Source organism: Pinus tabuliformis, chromosome J (genome assembly GCF_031772625.1).
Source record: "Pinus tabuliformis cultivar Carrire ecotype Pingquan chromosome J, CPIR1, whole genome shotgun sequence".
NCBI classification, from domain to species: Eukaryota; Viridiplantae; Streptophyta; class Pinopsida; order Pinales; family Pinaceae; genus Pinus; species Pinus tabuliformis.
In genome coordinates, this window is record NC_142295.1 from 1,264,398,455 (window position 1) to 1,264,406,541 (window position 8,087).

The 8,087-nt window shown below is 32.3% G+C and overlaps 1 pseudogene; it reads left to right on the plus strand.

Annotated features, from left to right (window-relative positions):
* Window positions 1-320: 320 nt before the first annotated feature.
* LOC149231855 (phospho-2-dehydro-3-deoxyheptonate aldolase 2, chloroplastic-like) lies at window positions 321-7,627 on the plus strand (annotated as a pseudogene).
* The last annotated feature ends 460 nt before the right edge of the window (window positions 7,628-8,087 follow it).

Below are 8,087 nucleotides of genomic sequence, written 5' to 3' on the forward strand. Positions count from 1 at the left end.
CTCCGTATATACAAGTTTATGTAGACATAACTGAATTTCATGATACGGAAATCAATGTATTAGGTTGCTTTCTTTAGAGCAACCCTACTCTAGAGATGATGGAACTTCTTTTAATTTATGACTTGAAATATGACGATCCACGATATGTAAATTTTTTGGAGGAAGTGATGTATTTGAATAGATTTTCAAAGAAAGCAAGGATATTGGTATGAGAATCTTCTTTTTAAATACACGCTTCAAAATATTTAAACTGTTGACCAGTAAAAAGGCTTTCGGGCTTCATTTTATTTTATTTTTTTCTTTATGGAAGGGTATGACCAATGCAGGTTGTATGTGGATACGAGGATGAATTCTACTGTGGATACGAGGATGTGGACACCAGTGGAATGACCTGCTTAGTCTTGGGAAACATCGAGTATGGAAGCGGATGGTAGTCTCATGGAGTGGGTATGCGACATTTTTCCCCATTTTCATTTTGTTTATAATTCGTTGTTTGCACTGGTTCTAATAGTCAGTTTTAATTATTTATCCTTTTTTTTTCATTTATATCATTAACATTCCATTTTTCCCAGGCAAGGTAACATCTTTGGTTGCTTTAGATGAGCATCCTATAGGATTAGGATGTTCCTAAAGAGTTTTGAACATTTGTCCAATATGCCTTGCTGATTTGGGATTGTCATTGCAGGTTATCGCTTTAATCATTATCTGGTTTGACATTTGATTGACAAAGAAATTCCATGCTTTTATAAATTATTTGTATGTTAATTTTTAAAAGTATTTAAGAAATTTGTCTTCAGTTACCACACTTCAAACAATGGATTTCACACTACTAGGTTTAAGGTTTGGGTTATGTATTTGGTTAAAATTTCCCAAGATTTATATCATATCTCAAGTGTCAGGTTTGGGTTATTTATTTGGCCAAAATTTCCCAAGATTTATATCATATATCAACCTTTTGAAATTCATGCATTCATGCCATTTGAATGTAACACATCATGACAAGGATGAGTCCTATTAAGCTCACCAACTTTGTTACTATGCTTCATGAATCATAATTCAAATGGACTCTGAATTTGGTTCTTTTTCTTGACTAAACAGTATTAAGAAAAATCCTCTCATTCAAACTCAACCCCAAGTCATACTCAAAATTTGTACATGTGAATAACATTGGCTTGGCAGCAAGTTTGACACCTAAGTCCTTGCAAGTCAGACAAGACTGTCCCTTTAAAAAAAAAAAATTGATCATATCCTTAAATTGTTAGCCCTTGGACTCCTTCATTAAAGAAAAGATAATTCTACGATCTTGATAATTGGTCTATCAAAATGTGGATGGGGCGAAATATGAGCTAAGGAGTAGAGAAAGAAATTTTCCTTAGCATTGCCTAGAATATTTTTAACTTTTGGGGGCACATCACATGACACTACCATCATGACACCAACATTTTTTGGTAAAGTTCCACTGCAAGAGGCATCCACTGATTCATGTTCCTCAACCCATGACCGTAAAGATGATTCTTCCTCAACATTATTCCTATATGATGATAATGATATATATTCCTTATCATCATAAAGTATGGATTTTATTTCTTCACTCGTGCTCCACCTTCCCCCTCCAAATTGGATCTAAGCATTAGTTTCTCTTTCATGCTTCCCTCTGATTGCAAAGTTATACCCATACCTGAAATCCTCATGTTGATCTTGGTTCTTATGATTCTCTTCTTCTTCTAAGCTAAGCAATCAAAAAAACATTACCTCCCTACCACCACAATAGATAAACCATTTTTCCTACGCTATCTTTCAAGCTCCACAAGAGGAATACTAAACAATTGTCGAGTTGCTGCTCCCTCTCCAATCACCATAGCAACATCTTGATTTGGACCAGATCCATCTGTTATTTCCATAAGATTGGATTCAAAACTATCAAGGTCCTTAAATGGTGGGGCATCTCAACATATTGAATGAAAGGGCGGAACACCTGAATTTCCAAACCGAAGAAAGGTAGCTCCCCGTCCATTCACATAAGCATATGAAAGGAGAAACCAGTCTGACCAAACCTGGAGAACTTTCATCACTCTCTCCTAAGAGGATGCCATAATATAAATGTAAAAAAATTCACAAAAATATCCACACAGTCATTGCACCAATTATGATATTTTTTTTACGAGTAAAAATTACCAGGCACCTTGCTAATTGATGACCAATAAGGGGCTTGATCTTAATACATGATATATTTTCATCATTACTATCCTCAACATGTTCTATTATTTAGAGTGATATTTCGTGAATTGGCAAGCGTGTTTTTCCACATTTTTATTTTTATATCCCACAAAATTGGAATCCTGCTACATTTGGCCTCCTCTAATTCCCTAGGCTACATGTGTTAAAGAGGGTACAATATGTCCTTTTGCCATAAGCTATTCTCATTTTTTGGATGAATTATGTGGAAATTTTATTGATGCCGATTATGTGGCAGGAAATAATGTGCCATTATTCTTTTTTATCATCTCTTCTTTATGATTTAGCATGCTTCTATTGTACTAGTTCATTACAACTATGTCATGTAAAGGTAAATTTGAGTGGGTTTTACATTTGATTTCCATTGTAGTCAACAACTGAATATGTAAGTTTTCTGTTAGGTTGAATGATGGGACAACACACTTTGATTTCCACTAGTGCTCTCTTTTTTATATACTATCATAAGTGCACAAATACAAACTCACTCTTCTTTTTACCTGGATAAGAACATGATGACAACTTTGTATTTTGTAGTGACAAGGATAACTATGTATTGGAGCTAGACCTTAAGTCCTTCAATTCATCCTTTCCTTACCCAACACGACCATATCCTATTGGTAACAGAGTTCAATTTCTGAACCAACATTTTTCTTCAATACTATTTCATGATAAAGAAAGAACACAACCATTGTTGGATTTCCTTTGAGCACACAAATACCAAAGCCATGTCATTTTTCTTTCCTTGGTTAATATATTGCATCATTGTGTTTGATAGTTAATTCATTATTATTCTATGCCAATAAATCTCTATCAAATAGCAGAGAAGGATGACCGGGTTGCTTTAGAGATATATAATATGAATTAATTAAAAATTCACAGGGTTATTTTGATTATCATCTTTCTATTTCACTTCTTTAGAGAAAACTATATATTCAAATACCAACTCAACTCAAACCAAACTAAAATAGAGAATCCTAGTTATGAAGATGTTTCTCTCTCCATACCTTATAATGACATTATTTTTTTGAATTGTACTTGAAGTTCACTGGTAATAATTTGGATTTATATATTTCTTTTAGCACCAAATTGAAATCATGGTAAAAATACGAATATCCCATTAAATATGACCTAAAGATGATTCAAAAAATATCACATTTAGTTTGAGCACATGGCAGAGTAATTTTCAGGTATGAAGTTTTATTAGAGGCATTTTTTGTTTATTTGTTTTGGTTAGAAAATGGTTTTCCCTTGATTCTATGTGACTTTCAATTTATCATATCTAGCATGTTGAGAAATGCGAAAGAATAATATGTAACATTTATCTTGAAGAAATCGATGTTGAATGAAAGGATAAAGAGTTTAACCAAGCTACAATCCGTTTTCGTAAAGGTAGAGGGACATCTTAAAAAGTTACCTAAGAATACACCATATACATAGTTTGAACATAAGTAATATATGGCTTTTTCGTTTGCAAATATGTTCTTTTTTCTATCCAAGATATCACAACAAGACAAATATTGATATTGTAGAAATTGTTAGAGGACCTCATTGAGGTCAATTTTTTTGATGTTCTACTTGATTGATACATTATCATGACAGGAAGGCTTTAAATACGAATTAATATGTTACCAAAACAAATTATATTCAAATTTTATACATATAAAAGATAAAAACAAATGTCAATTCCTTCATTTGATTGTTACTTGACTCTGGTGTGGGTAGGTTACATGAAATGTGATTGGAAAAAGGATGGGGATACAATATAGAGATCATGTCTTGGATATTATTCATTTTTTGTTGGAGATCCTTCGGGCACTTCAGCCATCGACTTTGGAAATGTTTCTAGTAAGTATTCCTATGGTTTTTAATGTTGTGATTCTTTCACCTCATGGTTATTTTGGGCAAGCAAATGTTTTAGGAATGCGTGATAAGATATCGATGGATAGGTAAACAATTTTTTTATAATTGCAATGTCCATTCCATGATATCCTCTCTTTATTGTTTGATTGTATTTGAATGCTTATTTCGATTTTTCTTTGTATTTTAACTATGAAATTGAAAGTACTTGGTATTATGTCTGTTTAAACAACAACCAAAGCTTGAATATGAATTTAATATTACATGATATTGATTGAAATCCTTTTAACTATTTTGTAATGAAAGATTTTCATGATTATTATAAAAGTTTACTTTCATGCTGTTATCTGAAAAAATGTTGTTTATATTCTTGACCAAGTTCATGCATTAGACAAAAAATTGTTGTTGCAAATAAAATGACAAGGATTAGACATCACACCTGAGATAATTTGTTTTAACAAGTTATTTACAACTTGAGCTTTTTAGCATGTAACTTAGTTGGAATGATTGTGCCTAAACTTTCCCTAAAGGTTGAATACTAAGTTACAGTTAAGGTGTTATGTTCTATGGCGACTTTAATTTATTTATACATGTGATCTGGCCACATAGTGGCCACTATCGCTCAACTGAAGAAAACATGTTCAAATTTCTTACTCTTATGGGGAAGAATGGCTTTAACATTGTTTATGTTGAGGTATATGTAACATAAATCCTTTATAGTCTACTTTCATTTATATTCTAGTGTTCATCGTCCTTCATGTCTTACACTCTACATTCTAGGTTCTTTTGTTTTCAGAAAAGGAACTCAGTATTGATGGTAAGCAGCAAGGTTTGAAGAAAGAGGAGAACACTAACGCTAGAGTGACAAATGCAAAAAGAGAGAGAAGAGAACCGGTCTAGTGGTACCCTTAAAGCTAATATCACGCATAAGACACACACATAAAGACTAATGTTCAAGTCTTCATAGTTGGTGAATTCACCTGCAAAGACTTGACAACACAATGATAATGTTTTATAGTGATGAAACAACATTTCATGTGTAAATTATAGTCCAACCAATGCTAAGTTGTAAACTCATATTGTAATACTCAACATTTCATATAATATAATTTTTGTGGTTGAAATTATTTATAGTTGCACTTAATATTGTTTAGTATTTTAACTAACATATGTAATTTTGAATTTTCATATTAGATGAACCAATTCACATTGTATGATGTTTTTTTAATTCAATCACAAAATCATACTAATTAATCTATGTTGATTAATAATGAACACATAAAATCAATCTGAAACTACTAAAATAGTAGTTTATATTGATTAATGATGAACACAAATAAAATGAATATACGACTAAATTAGTCGTTTATAATGATTATTAATGAAAATAAATGAAATGAATATAAAGTACTAAATTAGTCGTTTATATAATCAATATGAAACTACCAAAAAAATATAAATGACTAATGCAAATGATTATTTTTTCATTACAAATGACAACTAAATTTTTCATATATATGACTATTAGTAGCTAATCTACAGTACCTTATAACACGACAAAAATTTAGTCATATTTCTTTGGTCATTAATTCGTTTCAAACGAAGACTAAAATTTGCATATATATGACTATTAGTAGCTAATTTACAGTATCTTATAACACGACCAATATTTTGGTCATATTTCTTTAGTCATTAATTGGTTTTCTCAGATGATCATATAGTAATATATTTCGTTATATATTTGGTCATTAATTGTGGCAATTAATGACTAAATCAATAACTAAATTTATGACAAAATTTATGACTAAATATATTGCTGGATGATAAAATTGAGACAATCAATTAATGACTAAACTAAAAATGACTAAAAGTTGGCCGCATTATAAGATATTGTAAATTAGCTACTACTGATCACTGACTGAAAAATAGTCATTTATATTAAAATTTTAGTCATTGTTTTAGTAACTAATTAGCCATTTTGTACTAGTGAAATCGGTTTAAGTGAGTTAAACTTTAGGCACGATCACCGACAACATAGAACAAATTTACTTTTAAATTTGCAGTATACTTAAGTTGGGGAACATCTCGGAAGAAAATGTCGAGAGAGCGAGATCACTTTATCTCACTGTTTGAATGATGTAGATAAAAAGACAACTCACTGATGATTTAACTATAGCTATTTTGTGTGGGGAAATGCGAAGGAATAGTTGAATTCCCTTAACTCTCATTTCAGAACAAAATATTGTACTCTCTGGTAGATAGTTGCATTCCCACTCCATCACAACTTCACTATCTGTGCAGTTGCACCACTTGTGGCTCCTATCAATAAATATGTTCCTATTAATATTGAGCAACATTTACTTCCTCTGCAAAGAGACTCTGAACTTTTTACCACCGAACGGCTTGAGTGAGTGGATTGAGTTTGGCATGATTTAGAGAAACTGCCGAAATTGTTGAAGTCATATTGTTCGAGATTGAAACTAGAAGTATATTTATTTGAGTCACAGAGGAGCTACAATGTAGAAGTGAAAGTTAGACTTGGGATGGCTGGCTTCGCAGTCCACAGAAATAAGTTTATCAGGAATGGAGCTTACCACAACTCATCCTCCTTCACAACCTAAAAAACCATGGATGGAGGGAGTTGTACCTAGCATTGTCCTTAGGACCCTCATGAAAAACAAACTAATAAGGGGTCCTTTCTTTGGAGGAGACTGATCACACCCAAGATTCAAAAAAATACCCTCAATTCTTCATCTACATGGATATTCTCAACTAGGAATCCCTCCTTACAACTAGGAATTATGTAAAACCACCTTCACCAGGAGTATTGATAGACTTGAATCCAGACAGTTGGAGATGGAAGAAAACTTTGCAGTTGCCTCGTTATTCAACCCTCAAGAGCTAGATTCTGTCATCATGCTATTAGATAGCTACCCTCCTCTGGTATTTGCAGGGGAGTCTAGAAGACTCGAAGAGAGACTCGAAGAAGCTGCTATGGGGAATGCCTTTCTCTTATAGGGAGGTGACTGCACTAAGAGTTTTAAAGAATTCAATGCAAAAAACATTCGGGATACCTTTAGAGTTCTCCTCCAGATGGTAGTTGTGCTCATGTTTGGAAGTCAAGTTCCTATTGTCAAGGTAGGACATATGGTCGAGAAGTTTTCCAAGCCAAGATCCAGTGACTTTGAAGAAGTGGATGGAGTAAAACTCCCTAGCTACCATGTAGCAATATTAATGGAGATACCTTCAATGATAAGGGTCGGGAGTGTAATCACCAAAGAATGGTTCGTGCATATTTCCAGGCTGTTGCCACTCCAATCTTCTCTGAGCCTTTGCAACCAGAGGTTATGCAACGATCCAGCATGTGTCTAAGTGGAATCTAGATTTTACGTGTCACAGTGAGCAAGGGGATATTTTCTTGTATTATTTTTTTTTTAGTGTATCACAGTTAATATGTATTATAGTTATAATGATGCTTGTAAAATCTAACTCTAACATGTCTTTACTCAAATTTTATGGCTTTCCAAGGCAATAAAGAGATGTATCATTTAAATCGAAAAACGAATTGTTATATATATATATATATATATATATATATATATATATATATATATATATATATATATATATAAGGATTACAAGTAATTATGAGGGTTACAAGCTCTTATAGCGGAAATTTGGGTTTAGTTGGTTTTGGGTCTAGATTTTGAATCTAGGCTCTGATACCATGTGTGAGGACCCAACTATAGGTCCTCTAACTACTACTACACTCATTCAAATAAATTTCACTAATTTTCATAACAAGGAAAATTTTAGGTTTATAAAACATCATAAGCATGAACATAAATTAATTTAATCTACAACATGTATAACTTGTAACAATTTATCTGCAACATGTATAAATTGTAATAGTTTACATAATTAAAATAAATGACTGATAATACATGTTCCAATAGCTTAGTTGAGATGCTCATGAGCTCCTGACTTTGTTTGGA